Source organism: Lissotriton vulgaris, chromosome 10 (genome assembly GCF_964263255.1).
Source record: "Lissotriton vulgaris chromosome 10, aLisVul1.2, whole genome shotgun sequence".
Lineage (NCBI taxonomy): Eukaryota > Metazoa > Chordata > Amphibia > Caudata > Salamandridae > Lissotriton > Lissotriton vulgaris.
The window spans coordinates 857041529-857057202 of record NC_141698.1 but is presented as its reverse complement, the minus strand read 5'-3'; the positions used below and the strand labels follow the sequence as shown (position 1 = coordinate 857057202).

The following is a 15674-nucleotide window of genomic DNA, read 5'->3' as shown; positions in this document are numbered from 1 at the left end:
AGCGGCTGGGCCATGGCATTGCTCGGCGTTTGCTGAATACAACGAGTTCGGATCATATATATATATATATATATATTAATATATATTAATATATATATATATATATATATATATTCACTCCGCAATACATCAAAAGATATTGATGAAAACAGGACGCACAAGGCTGCAGTTGTACAAAGTTTTATTCAGCAGATGAGAAAAGTTCCACGACGCGTTTCGCCATTACGGCTTGGTCCGAGCGTGACCAAGCCGTAATGGCGAAACGCGTCGTGGAACTTTTCTCATCTGCTGAATAAAACTTTGTACAACTGCAGCCCTGGGTGTCCTGTTTTCATCAATATCTTTTGATGTATTGCGGAGTGAATTTACACAGCCAGCTGGTGGCTGCAACAGGACCGCCCACGCCAGCTCATCTCCTAACCAGCGGTGGTGGGGAGCATATATATATATATATATATATATATATATATATATATATATATATATATATATATATATATATATATATATATATATATATATATATCTAACAGTTAAAGTGCAATTATTGTAACAAAACAGTAATGGTTAGGTAAACATAACTTGCACCCCTGTAATAAGTTAACTTTCTTTAACCTATCTTTTTTTTTATTACATTGTACATCAACATTTGTATCATTGGCACATTAATCACAAACATCCCCCACATTCCTTTATGTCCATAAAGTTTATGATGCTACATATTATTAGTGGATATGTCAGGTGGTTGCTCTATTAATGTTGTGCCACATCAGGCCTATCTGGTTTTTGGCTCCTATATTGACCATTCGTTCAGGATGAGGTTCGGCCCCTAAAACTACCAGTACTAACAACTAACTGGCCGATGAAACCAGGGACTGGGGAGGTTATGGTGTGGGCCGTCCCCAGCAGACCGTCGGGGGTTATATTGTCATGAATACATTAGGGTGGGGTCCGCGCGCTGGAGCTTGTGGGTCTGGGTGATGTGTAGATGCTATCTCCCATTGGTGTCTGGGTATGCCTGGGGATTCTCAGATGGTTCGGACCTTGCAACGTGACTTGAGGCATCCGCTGCCGGGGACAAAGATGGTGACTGTGGGGTGTTTGTTACCTGGTGTCGGAATTGGTTCAGTATTATGCCTCGCACCTCTTCCTGTCTTATTGTGTCTTCCTCAGCTGAGCCACAATAACTCACCACCCCATCCATGCCACTATCAGGGGCCCGTCCTGATCCCACCAGCGCATAGCAATTGCTCTCTTCGATAACAGGTGGGCCAGGGATGCAAATCGCGTTTGTACTTTATGAGTCATTTGCCTGCGGAATACTCCGATCCCACTGGCTTCACAAGTGTTTATGTCAGCGAGTCCCGCTATCTCCCTTAGTGAGTCATGAATCGTCTGCCAATAGGGCTGTAGCATGGGGCATTGCCAAAACATGTGTTTGAAAGTCGCACCTGGAGACTGGCACCTCAGTCTTAAGAAGTGTGTCTTGGGGTTCTACCGTTGGAGCCGTGCCGGTGTTAGGTATACCCAGTGCAATATGGAGAACTGTATAATCTTGAACCTGCCATTTCGAGATACTTTATTCAGGTACTCTAATACTTTTCCCCATTCAGTGGAGGCCCCAATTCCTCTTCCCACTTCTGTCGAAGTAGGGTGAGTGTAGTGGTGGCAAGGTCACAGACTGCTTTATAGAGTCAGGTGACTAAGTACCTACCTGTGCCCATGAGAAGTATTGCATGGAGCACAGGATGTGTTGGGGAGGCCCTTCAAAGAGGTTCCATAGGTTTCGGCAGCTGAGCACTATCTGTCTGTGGAGAAGGAATTACCCCCAGGGGAGGCCAGTCTCTCCTGCTAGCTGGCTGAATGGGAGCAGCTGGCCCTCCGCAAACAGGGATTACACCTCAAGAACCAAGAGATTCGTCCAGACGTGGAACAACGAGGCTGTGTACTGCCCGTCACTGAGGGGTAAACCTGCTAGGGGGAGCAGGGGGTTGTATAGGGGGATTCTGTCTGACATGCGGTGGAGGCGCGAAGTGCAAGCCAGTGCTACCGCCACCTGCATGGCATGTGTTGATACTGGGAGGCCCCCAGGAGCATCAGCTGGCAGAGAGCCTGTGCAGTCATTAAGCCCTCCTCCGAGGCGTTCTCTTCCAGGTGTTGCCCTGCTGTCCATCCAGATAGCCATTGAAGATGCCCCGAGAGGAAATAGGCCTCGAAGAAAGGGGCTCCCAGTCCCCCTCAATCTGTTGGCACATGCCGTTTTGCTAGGGCTACACTGCGGCAACCGTTTCCCCAAATGAGGGAACATAACAAAGCATCTAGTTCACGGAAGAAGAAGCGAGGAATAATGACTGGAATGTTGGCAAAGTGATAGAGGAATTGTGGCGCCAGGATAATTTTCGCCAGTTTTATCTTGCCTATAGGGGCTAGTGGTAAATTCAAGCAGAATTTTATCCGGACTCTGGTACTAGCCAGAGTTCTGCGATGATTGCCCTCAAATAGGTCCGATGGGGGAATAGTAGAGCCTGATACCAAGATAGTGTGGAACTTGGTCACTCCAGACTATTCTTGAGCTGCCCGCGTGTATCTCAATGGAAGGAAGGTGCGGGCTCAGCGGGAATATGGCGGATTTCGCCCAGTTAACTTTTAGGCCTGACGTGTCTACGAATTCCAGGAGTGTGGTCCAGTCAGGGCTGAGATCTGCCGTGATATCTCGTACATACAGCAGGAGGTTATCTGCATATAAGGACACTCCATGTGTGGTGCCTGCTATCGAGATGCCCCAGCTCTGTCCCTCCCAGTGCAGTCGGACCGCTAGAGGCTCCATCGCCATCGCGAACAGCAGGGGTGTTCCAATAGAGAGGTGCCCCTCTCTATTGGAAGGGGCGATTAAATATATTTTCCTAGTCTCACCCTGGATGTGAGCTTCGTATAATTTTGTGTATGCTCTCAACAAGAGACCAAGCCTGATCCGCTCGAGCGTCCGGTATCAGAGTGCTTTACATGAGCACCAGTTACATCAAAGATAGACACTTTTTTTTTTAAGGCACAAGGAAATTAGGTGATTTGACCAGAATCACAGAATGTTTGATACTCCCATTAGATCTGAACCCGGTTCCCCAGCTTCAAAGTCAACCGCTCTTGCCATTAGGCCACATCCTTTCGCTCCTCATGCAAAGTTCGCTGTAATTTCGTTCAACTGTGTTCCTTTAGTATAGAGGAGCATAGAATCCAATGGGAGTCAAAATGTGAAATAACACTTTTGGGACCCCCATTTTTTCCCCACACACTTGAAGGATATGCACAATGCACACGAAAAGCCCAACGTTGATGTACCCTTTTCATATAAATTCTCCGAATGGCCACAAAGTTAGTAAGAAAACAAAAAAAAAATTTTCAATGGAAAGGTTGACCTAACCTTAACTACAGAAGCACTATAACTGCCTCTGGACAATTTACTATCAGTATAACTGCTGTAACAATAGATGGGTAAATGGGAACGGCAACATGCACTACCAATTGATTATGTATAGATCGTATTGATTTTAACATTCATGGGCTGCTGTGGGATTAGGAATGGTCTCGAATCCTCCCAAATTAGCTCCCAACACGTTTTTAATTTTACCAACCAACAATTTAATTTTGATCCGTTGTGCGGGCCCCTCAAAGGAGTGGGGCCCATAGGCCGGTTTATACTGTGCCTATTTGGTAATCTGGAACTGAAAAGCAGGTACATTAGTGTTCAAGGTACCAAAAGGGCATGGGATAAGTGCCACTACAATTTACAGTCACTATCTGTATTCAGCTTTGGTAAATGAGAATCCTGCTGTGGTATGGTTCCCCAGTCTGGGGTAAAGCCTAGTATTGTTATGGTGTGCCATGCAGTTGGTAATATGTTTGTAGGTTCTTCTTTATGGGGACCGGGCACAGTATAATATGCTTAACTTTACAATGCATGTTATTTGAGCGATTTGGCGATCACATTGGATGCCACCAAAATTCAAAATTAGAAGAATGTAAAAGTAATCACAGGAAAGTAAAATGTGCAACCACTTCACCAGAATTTATTTATTTATTTATTTACATTTATATAGTGCATTATCACCCCGGGGTCTCTAAGCGCTTGTTCAGGTACACACCAAAATACATAGGGCCAGTCATCGAATTACAGCACGCCCCAGGCTTCCCGGAAGAGCACAGTTTTTAGCATACTGCAAAAAGGCAGCAATATACATATCCAAAATTCCTGAATATATGTCTGTTGCAAATTTTGAAAGGGGATACCAGTTGAATTAAATGTAGTTTGTTTTGATATATTTCTCAAATCAGGCATAAGCTCTTCAGCCGCTATCTACATAATAGCTTTTGAGGATGTATGTACGTGTGCCAGGCTCCTGCCGTGTAGATTTCTGGAATGTTTGAGCTATAGGCAGTGGTGCCTGCCTTAACTCTCTGGAATGAACTCTATTCCTTTGAGATATAAGCAGTTGGTCATATCAGAAACAAAAAATAACCAAATTTGCGTGCATCGTTTTCAATGTTGCTATCAACATAGTTTTTACGAATATGAACAAGTCATTATCATGACTCTTAATAAGTTTTTTCTTTATAAACAGAAGCGTAAATCTCTCTATGCCTGTATGACTTGCTAAGCTTCTCTCACTACAATGCGGGAAAGAGATAAATGCAAGAGATTTGAATAACTGCAAAATTAAATGAGATGAAAATAAAAATAAAAAGAAACTACGGAATGAAGTTAAGAGTTGTTTGTATAAACCACATTTGCTTCACAATTTGAAATCTATATGGATTGTCTATTTGAAGTTTGTTTCTTTTTACATAAGAACCACAAGAAAAACAATTTTAACAGATAAATGTGTTCAGTGGGGGTCTTGCTATGTTTTCTTGAATCTAATTTTGTCAAGGACTGGAGAGGGAAAATGTCTGTTGATAGTCTTCTAGATTGCCCATGGAAAGAGTCGACTTCTCCCAGTGGCCACTGTGCCACGCTTCCTAGAATGATATACATGAAAGAGGTCAGGTGTCTCCTTTAGAGGGCCACGGTTAAGAGGAAAGACTCATGACGAGGGAAAAACCTCCTTGGTAATCTTGCAATTCTTGTTTGAAGATAAAGATAGTGATTTAGAGCAAGGTACCAAACTGTTCCTGACATCGAGGAAGAGAAAAGAGACAGACTGCGAAGAAAAGAATCCATCAATCAATCAATCAATCAATCAATCAATGACATTTATAAAGCGCACTACATACCCGTAGGGTCTCAAGGCGCTGGGGATGGGGGGGGGGGTGCCGCTACAGCTCGAACAGCCAGGTCTTCAGCTTCTTCCTGAAGGAGAGGTGGCCTTGGGTCAGGCGCAGGTCGGTCGGGAGGGAGTTCCAGGTCTTGGCGGCCAGGTAGGAGAAGGACCTTCCTCCTGTAGTCGCTCTTCGGATGCGGGGGACGGCGGCGAGGGCGTGGTTGGCTGATCGGAGGTGGCGTTTGGGAGCGTAGAAGTTGATTCGGCTGTTGAGGTAGCTCGGGCCTTGGTCGTGTAGGGCTTTGTGTGCGTGGGAGAGGAGGCGGAAGGTGATTCTTTTGTTGACGGGGAGTCAGTGAAGGTCTCTCAGATGTCCGGAGATGTGGCTGGTTCGTGGGATGTCGAGGATGTCCATAAGGTAAACGGTCAATTCTGCTTGAAGCAAAAACTCAGGGGAAAAAATAGTACCAAGGGGTAAAGATAGTGAAGAAAAATCATGTCTCTCATGAACCCTCCTTTATATATGCTATTGAATAGCAACTGACATCATAGGAAAACACTGCAACATCTTGGCCTGGGAAGCTCAGAAATCATTTAATGGAGGCCGCTACCTTGGAAAGGGTTATTTATAGCATTTGTTTATGCCCTTGTGGCTTTTATTTGAGCATGAAGAAGTTGAAATCTGACATCCCGCATGCTAAGCAGACTTAGACCAGGTCACCGCAAGTGCAAAAGCGATGGAACGACCAAGGCGGCGAGAACGTTCAACAGGGGGCTGAGTGTGGTATCTGCCAAGGAACTGACGGAGAGTTCTCCTTATGAACCTAGGCAATTTCAGATACACTGTTGGTCCTGTCCTCTGCACAGATCCTGATATAAATGTAACATTTTACTGCAGACAAGGGTAAGATTCACAACGGGTGAAGCAACTGTTTTAAAACTGTGATACACAACTATTATATAACAAAAGCTCTTTTGTAAATTGAAGTGATACCGTGACAATTTAGCTTGATGAGCAATGAACAGGCAAAATTGCAGAGAGAATGGAATTCTTGAAGCAAGGAGATGAGGCCTTTCTGTTGATACCACACACGTACAACTATGTTTCTGTTATGTCAATATGTGTTTAGCCTCAACAAACGACTTCAAACAGTCAACTTGAAAGATATGTTCCTAAAACCGGAGTGTCTGGTTATTGCGGAAAAAAAAGCAAGAAGTTAATCAAAAGGAGACTAGCTTGAGTAAAAAGGGGGGTTAACAAAAAATAATTAATTTTTAGTTCAAAGGACTCAAGTATGTTTCGTCAGGGGGTAGTGGCACCTTGTGAGTGTGCTCATGAAGCCCTCACCCACCAACCTAGTTGGTGGCATGCTTCATTATCGGGCCCACCCAGTGACACCTAGCGTGTACCGGGTGTGCTTCGACGCCTGATTACAGCGGAGCAGGTATGTCGCTGAGTGTGCGGTGAAGAGTGTTATGAAAAGTGGATTAAAACGGCTTGGCGGGGGTCCCAGTACCCGGAGGTAAATTAGACTTTAATACCTGGGCCACCGTCAGCGGTTAAAAATAAGGCTGTCGGATGTTAGAGGCGAGTTACGACCTCCCACATCCTTGGTGGGTCAACATGTTTCAGCCAGTGCCTTATGAATATGCTGGCTTTCTTCAGGACGAATTAAAATTATGTGTGTGTAATTAAAACTAGTGGGTGTGTAATTCAGACTATGTGTATACACGCCCTAAAGTGTTTTTCTATGTGTGAGAGGGGGATTCCCTTCTCAAAACACGCTAGTTTAAGCAGTATTCTGCTTCAAGGTTGAACCTGCGAAGGAGGCACTACAGGTCCAAAACAGGCTCTGCCCAGAAATTCTGGCCAACCCTTGCCACTTCACAACCTTGAAGCAGAATACTGCTTAAACTAGCGTGTTTTGAGAAGGGAATCCCCCTTTCACACATAGAAAAACACTTTAGGGCGTGTATACACATAGTCTGAATTACACACCCACTAGTTTTAATTACACACACATCATTTTAATTTGTCATGAAGAAAGCCAGCATATTCATAAGGCACTGGCTGAAACATGTTGACCCACCAAGGATGTGGGAGGTTGTAACTCGCCTCTAACATCCGACAGCCTTATTTTTAACCGCTGACGGTGGCCCAGGTATTAAAGTCTAATTTACCTCCGGGTACTGGGACCCCCGCCAAGCCGTTTTAATCCACTTTTCATAACACTCTTCACCGCACACTCAGCGACATACCTGCTCCGCTGTAATCAGGCGTCGAAGCACACCCGGGACATGCTAGGTGTCACTGGGTGGGCCCGATGATGAAGCATGCCACCAACTAGGTTGGTGGGTGAGGGCTTCATGAGCACACTCACAAGGTGCCACTACCCCCTGACGAAACATACTTGAGTCCTTTGAACTAAAAATTAATTATTTTTTGTTAACCCCCCTTTTTACTCAAGCTAGTCTCCTTTTGATTAACTTCATATAAACCCGGGGATATGGACTAGCTTTCTGGTCCTCTCTCTCCCTCTTGATACACGACATTAAAAAAAAAGCCTCTCCACTCTCTCACACATGTAGCTATTTACTCATCTCTTTAAACTGCTATCTTCCTGTTTCAAATCTGCTGTGATCATCACGATAGTCAAGAGGTCCAGTGTTACTCATAAAAACTACTAACCAATCTAGCTACTTCTCTTTTTCCCATAAACTTAAAAGTTGGCAAAATGTCTTTAAAAGAGGTCATCGTTAACTCAATGCCAGCAAACTGCTCCACTTAAATAAATATGGCTAACGCAATTGACACTTTATCAAACTCCAACTACATCAAATGTAGACAACAGACCACCTGTCCTACATTCTAGTTTCTCTGGATCTCTCACCACATTCAACCACATGAATCCCAACATACCCCTGATGAATAAGGCTAGAATGGCATCACCTTGGAATGTCTTTCATGGTCCCTCTCCTTAGGTGACCAGTCTTAGTCATAGTCTAGAAGTCCTACCAATACATCAACTCAATACCTACTCATCTACCAGTGGATACATCTGAAGACACTGTACTTGGGCCACACATTCCTCATTAAAGCCCCACCTTGACCCTCTAAGATCCTGTGCAAGAACGTCTTACTCCTTGGCTAATGAAACCCAAATCATTACAGCTTTGCCTCCCTATAAGCATAAGTACAATGCCAACTCACTGCAAATCACTGTCTGAAATGTCATTGTCACATTATTTCCCTCCCCAAGTTTCTTTTTTTATATCCATCTTTCGTTGCTCCCATCCCTCCCTACAAACTGGTACTGGACCTTAAGAGTACAATCTGGCAAAAACAGTTTTCCAACCTTCGCTACCTCTACCCACTGCCACTTACTCAAAACTCGCACCTTCCACTCAGCCAAAGCTTTCAGAGGTGTAGTAGTTGTAAGCAAATGTGATCACTCCAAAGTTCCCCTCTTCCATTCCCACTCAGTACAGCCCCTCTTCTTACTCTGAATCAACCATTTTAACCATACTTCTAGCTCACCCACTACCTTCAGTTCCTTCACTGTTTCATCTTTACTAAACATTCTATACCACTGGAACATTTAAACTGGTTTCTCCAATAGAACACAACTTGTTGATCCATTTCGTTAGTGTTATAGCTGGTTTCAGTAAGTTCCTCAAACAACATTTACCTACTCTAAAGAAACACCCATCTCCACTCTTGCTAACCTCAGATGATGTGCAATTTTAATCTTTCATCAACATTTGTAACTGCAATTGATAATGGTCCATCTTCCTACTATTTGCAGGGTGCTCTGCACCGCTCTACACCTATTAAGCAATGAACGAACAAGATTATAGTCTGGTATGTTTGCAAAGTGTCAGGACTTCGCTCCCGTTCCCATCATCGGCCAAGTCCTTATATACAGTCTATAGGCAAACCTTGCACCATAAATCTTTGTTCAGCATTTCTAAGACCCTTACATAAATAAGTTCAAACTACGAATGTGAGACTTTAGCCTTTGGCAATCCTGGCTCAATGCCATTTTCATTAAAGGAGCTTCAGTCAGGAAAATAATCTTTCTTGGAAGACTAGGGGTTATCAGCATTTCCGTGTCTTAACTATCTCTGATTTTCATGAGCACTCTCTTCATAGAGGAACAGGAATGAGAAATGAAAATAATAGTATGTAAGACAGTGATCCTGCAGACTTTAGTTTACCCCACAGAGACTTGACCACTTTCCAAGTCAAGAGCAATACATTCACTACTTGCACTGCTCCCTGCTGGTGAACCAACTCAAGACTCCCAGTCCTGACAGTTTCCAGCTCTAATCATATGCTTATAAATATTTCACTGTTAATACTGATGTCAATGTACGCAATGATACATGTGTGCATAACAATGAAATCGAATCGCTGTTGTTGAAATCACACGAGATGACATCTCCATCAACCCAGAGTCAGAAATATGTGGTCAGAGGGGCCTGAGGCAACCGATTGATAGCAAAACAATTGGCGTGAGCAGGAAAAACCCAGATTAGTTCAACAGACAGGCATCAACATCACAATTGTCGGGGGAGATTGGCCCTAATAAAATACACATGTCTGGAGGGGTGCGCGTTGCCAAACATCATAAAGTTAGAAGGCACCTGGGTCCTCAGCGACCTTTGAGCCTGCTCGCAGGTAGGTCGCTCCCCATGCTGCCGCATTGCTTGCCAGACCTTCCCTTGATTTTTTATTTGTCTTGCCTTGATTTTTATTTGTCTTGCCTTGCGTTGATTTTCATTTGTCTTGCCTTGCCTTGATTTTATTTGTCTTGCCTTGCTTTTTATTTGTCTTTCCTTGCCTTGATCTTTATTTGTCTTGCCTAACTTACTTGCTTGCCTTATTCTGTTTTTCCTTCTGTGCCTGGTTCTCCCTTTGCTCCCGCCGTCGTCCCTCACCCGTTTTTCCTGCCGCTGCGTCCCTGCGGCCCCGTTCCCCTCCTCTCCCATTCGCCACCCCGCTTCCGCCTCCCAGCTACTCCTCTGTCCCACTTCCACTCATCTGGAGGCCGCGCAGCGGGCGCGCCGCTGGCGCGCTGATGGCGTGCTTAAGGCAAGCCCGTCTGCGCCCATCCTCCCCTGGACAGCGTCCGACCCCCTGGCCCACACGGACACCACGATGCCCGGCACCGCTACGATGCCAGCACCCTCCACGGACTCAACACCGAACAATCACACACCTGCTTCCTGGCCGCCCCTAAGCGCACCCATGGACCCTTCACCTGCTGGAAATGCAGCTTCGCCAGCATCCGCCCCGCCAAGCCCCTGACCAGGAAAGAACCCAACTACCTCAGATGCATCCTCCTCAACACCCGCTCCACCCGCAAACACGCCGTTGAACTCTGGCACCTACTCGACCTCCCCAGGCGTCGCCTTCCTGACGAAGACCTGGCTGAACCCCGCCTGGGCACCCAACATCGCCATAGCCATCCCGGAAGGCTACAAGATCACCCGCAGGGACAGCACCAACAGAGTAGGAGGAGGTATTGCCATCGTCCACAGGAACACTCTCAGAGTCTCGACCAACACCGACGACACCCTCAGCACCGCCGAACACCAGCACTTCCAGATCCACACCGACCCCAACACCACCCTCAGAGGAACCCTCGTCTACAGACCCCCCAGACCCCGACCAGAGTTCGCCGACTTCGTCAGCAAACACGCCCTCACTTCCACTGACTATATCCTCCTCGGGGACCTGAACATCGACCTCGAGAACAACAACACCAACTCCACCACCCTGATCGACAACCTAGCCAAACTCGGACTCAGACAACTCGTCACAACACCCACCCACTCCGCCGGCCACACGCTTGTCCCCATCTTTTCCACAAGCCCCCACATCTCCTTCAACCACACCACCGAACTCCACTGGACCGACCATCGCTGCATCCACTTCACCTTCAAGAAACCTACCACGCACCACCGCACCCAACAGATACCTCGCAGCTGCTGGAGCAAAGTCACAGAAGATCAGCTAACCACCACCCTCGCCCGGAGCCCACCCACCGACCCCACCGACCCCGACACCGCCGCCCGCTTTTTCAGACAGTGGATCGATGACTGCGCCAACACCCTCGCCACGTTCAAGAAACCCTCCAACAGTCACACCAGCAAGAAAGCCAGCTGGTTCACTGAAGACCTCCAGGCCTCCAAGCAACCCTGCAGAACACTGGAGAAGAACTGGCTTCGTGAATGAACACGGGACAGCTACGCAGCCCACAAGAACGCCACTCGCAGACACCATCACCTCATCAGATCCGCCAAAAAGGCCTCCTTCAAAGACCGCCCAGACAACAACACACATAACAGCAAAGAGTTCAACATTGTGAAGGAACTCTCCAACCCAAGCCCCAATACCAAAGACATAACCCAGGCCGTCGTCAGCAGCAGGTTGGACTACAGAAACGCCCTCTATGCAAGAGCCTGATCCTCAATATCCCTCACCGCAGACACACCACATCCCATCTGGTAGACCTGCACTGGCTCCCTGTCAACAAGAGGATAACCTTCAAGCTCCTCACCCACGCACACAAGGCACTCCACAACACCGGACCATTGTACCTGAACAGATGACTCACCTTCTACACCCCCACCCGCCAGGTCCACTCCGCCGACCTCGCCCTTGCCACAGTCCCCCGCATCCGAAGAGCGACCGCCGGAGGCAGATCGTTCTACCACCTCGCCGCCAAGACCTGGAACACCCTCCCCACCCACCTACGGCAAACCCAAGACCTGCTGACATTCAGAAGACTCCTAAAGACCTGGCTCTCCAAGCAGTAGCAGCATTCCTCCTACCCCCAGTGCCTTGTGATCCTCAGGGATAAATAGTGTGCTTTATAAATATTATGATTGATTGATTGATAGTGTCCACGCAAGGCTGAGTCCCCCCTGCATTTGTCATATCGCTCCATGACTATACCCACATTCCTCTCCCTAAAACAGAATCTATTAATTGTTTTATGAATCTCCAAGAAATGTACATAAAGGTGCTCAAAATTATTGTACTTTAAGTCAGTCCTTGGAAATAAAATTATCATTTCTATCTTCCCACTTCAGTATTTGGTTGAGATTGCTGATCCGCAGAAGGGATCTGAGTTTATTGTGCTTCTTTTTGATAAATAACTTTGGAAATGTCACTAAAGCTGTGCTAGATTTCATGTAGCACTCTGGCTGTGAATGAGTTCCATTCCTTGATAAGGTTGAGGCTGCCCATAATAGCATGTACAAGAGCTATAAGAACCAACCTTTCTACGCAGTAGTGCTAATAGAAATACTACATCACTTTTAGAATTGTCACTTTTTGTTGTATTTAGCATGAACAAGTTCCTTACCATTCTGTAACACTCTTTCTGGCGAATACTCTATCTAATCGCATATTCCTCCCTTTTGGAATAGTCTTAGCCTTGGTAGATGAGCCTGCAGTGCTTCTAGAGGCTGCTTTTCTTTGACAATGCATAGCAGATCTTGATTTGGAGTACCATACTCTTTGACAAAGTACTTTCTGCACCATCTTGCCTTTCTTTGCATCAGAAACGTCCACAAAAAGCCATTGTCCACCCAATGATCATTAGTGTGAGGATTCTGTGGGGTAAAGCCAATGGAGACTCTCTTCCTCTTTCAACTGGTAAGGTAGAAGAACATTTTTTTGGGGAGGGTGATGGTTTGCCCGTGTGAGAAGGAGTCATACCTTTTGAGAAAAAAGCCACCTTTGTCCTCAATACTATTTTGTTTTGGAAAAGGGTGTTGTACAGCGGCTTCACCAAGAGAGACTGAAGCTCACACATGATGAGATAAAGTATTCATAACAAGGTACACAGTCTTCAGAGTCAGAAGACACAGTGAACAGCTGCGTCTCAGCTCATAGGTGCTGCACATGAGCAAAATCAGGACCAAACTGAGATTCCACTGTGGCATCACAAGGGGTCTAGAGGGGAACGACGTGGCATCACAATGGAAATGTTGCAGGCCACAACCTGTACCAGCTTCCAGCGTAAATGGACTTCATAGAGGGATATCACACAGCAAGGATAATATTCACAACCTCAGGAGGTAGATCAAACAAAATCAACAGCCACAGCTCAATTTCAATGCATGAAGGTGCCAATGGTGCAGGACTGGGTGCAGAAACCTACCACACTGCTGAGACAGTAAGTCCTCCTGAAGTGGAAGACTGACTGTAGTATAGATGCTCATACCCAGAAGTTCCAGGTGGTCTAATCTGGAACCACTAGAATGCCTCGGGCCCAGTTGTTCCTGACCTTCTTCAGAATTATGGGCAGGAGAGGTAGGGGCGAAAAAGCATATAGGAGTCCTGTGATCCACCATAACTAGAATATTAACTTAGGTTAGAAGCCAACCTGACAGTAGTAAAGTAAAGCTTCAAAATGTGCACTCTGGTGGAAAAATGTAATCATGAGGGACTTCATCACTTGAAATTTGATATATTTACTTTGGTTTGTGAGAGTACCAAAACACAAAATGGTCCTTCTGTGGTTGCCTTTGATAAAACTACTAGACAGCAGAGAATGAATAAAAAAGAAAAGGCCAACCAGCTTTGAGTCAAAGTTGCAAGAAATAAAATGATTACTTCAAAAGAAGGCAACTTGCAATTTTTAAGGCAAGAGGTACCCATTACTGGCTGCCATCCTGATGTGACATCAGATTTCAAAGACTTTTCCAAAGGGTTTCAGAAACCCAGAATGCACTAGTTCAGGGAAAGTAATGTTAAATTAAATAGGTAATCAATGTTGCTCCCTTATTCTGACAATATAAGAAAGGAGTTTACATATTTTGGGTACCTTTATCAGTGAGTTCCATCTAAAAGGTAAAAGCGGGAAGAATTTACAGATAAAGGTATGGTAGAAGATGTGCTAACAGAGGAAAAGAGGTTCAAAAGTGGGGAACTGTATTTACCCTTTCTTCACTTTAACATTCTGCCACTTTGATCCATTCAATTCACCATTTTAAGGTCTTCCATTTTGACTTAGACTTCTGCATATGTTGTAGTATGTAAATGAATAGATGCCATGTATGTACAAAAGGCTTACATTATTTTTTAAAGCGATGAACTGAAGTCAAAGTAAACATATTTCAGCTTTTCAGTTTCAGAAGACTGAACAACTGCTTGAGAGTTAGAGGTGTTTCAATGGACAGTTCTCTCACAAACCACCATATATAGCCAATTTCCCTTCAACATAGCACAACTACTAGCTAAGCCTATACAGGGAAATGCTGAAAAGCGCACTAGGATTATTATGGGGATGGAAATACAGACTTTGACATTAGAGACTGACTATGATAAATTGTCGCAGGACAGCTGATAGTTCAATTCTTCACAGATTAGATGAAATATGGTATTAAGCAGGTTGATTTGCAAATGTTCTTTTTACTTTTATATTAAAATAATTATTTCACATGTCTTTGATAAAGGGAACTTTTGAAATAGTCGCACCGGCACACTTTAAGACTTTTACATCTGTGACACTGCCTTGATCCACAAAGAGGATTGACTATCGATAACTGTTTTTAAGCAGCGATCTACAAGGAATCCATCAAATACTTCTAATTTTTAAATATTGAAGAGCCAATCCATGGGGGCGAGGAGGCAGCATTATGGCTTCCACTAATCTAGATGATCTGTCTCATCAGATAAGCATAGGTATTATCAAATATACAATGTTATCTCCGGGTTCTAAAAGTGAATTTGCCATATTCGGTGTAGTTAACAAATCCAGATACATTTTGTAGGTTCTTGTAAACTATAATATCATCTTTCCTTTGGAATGAACTATCTTGGTAGGATTTGGATATCTAAAAACATTCAGTAATAACTCTTAGGAAATGGCTCTCTTTAAAACACTTGGAAATATTCTATGATTCATTTCAAATGAAAAACAAGCATTGGCAAAGGTACTATGTGGCACCTTATAGAGCTTTTGGCTTTGCCAATGTCTTTTCTTTATGCTTGACATCTTGAAAGCTAATACTGTACAGTGTGAAGAAAAGATTAAAAAAAGGAATAAAACAATTAATTTGCTGGTGTGTGCCTACAAAATGACGCAGCCCAGAGACTCTGTCATTGCGCCTTTTAAACACATGTTTTAATGTTAATGGAGTCCAAGTAGCGGGTTCGGCGAGAAGGAGAGGGGTTTAGAGCGACATGGCGGAGAGTTGGGGGGGCACACTGGCGAGAGAGGGCAACATAAGCATGAGCGGAGGCTACAAGCAGTAGTGTGAGAGACAGCGAGAGACAGCATCAAGCACACATGGAGGCTACAAGCACTGGTGGAGAGAGAGTGATGCAGGGGGCATAGAAGCTGACAGAAGACAGTTGGGGTGGGATGCAGAATCCAACAGGTAAGAGAGAGTGAAACA

At 44.9% G+C, this 15674-nt stretch overlaps 1 protein-coding gene across 2 annotated transcripts in view; it reads right to left on the bottom strand.

The window, feature by feature from the left end:
* LOC147688904 (ATP-dependent translocase ABCB1-like) overlaps positions 1-15674 on the bottom strand; it is a 509764-nt gene that overhangs the window by 184133 nt on the left and 309957 nt on the right. The window lies entirely within an intron of this gene.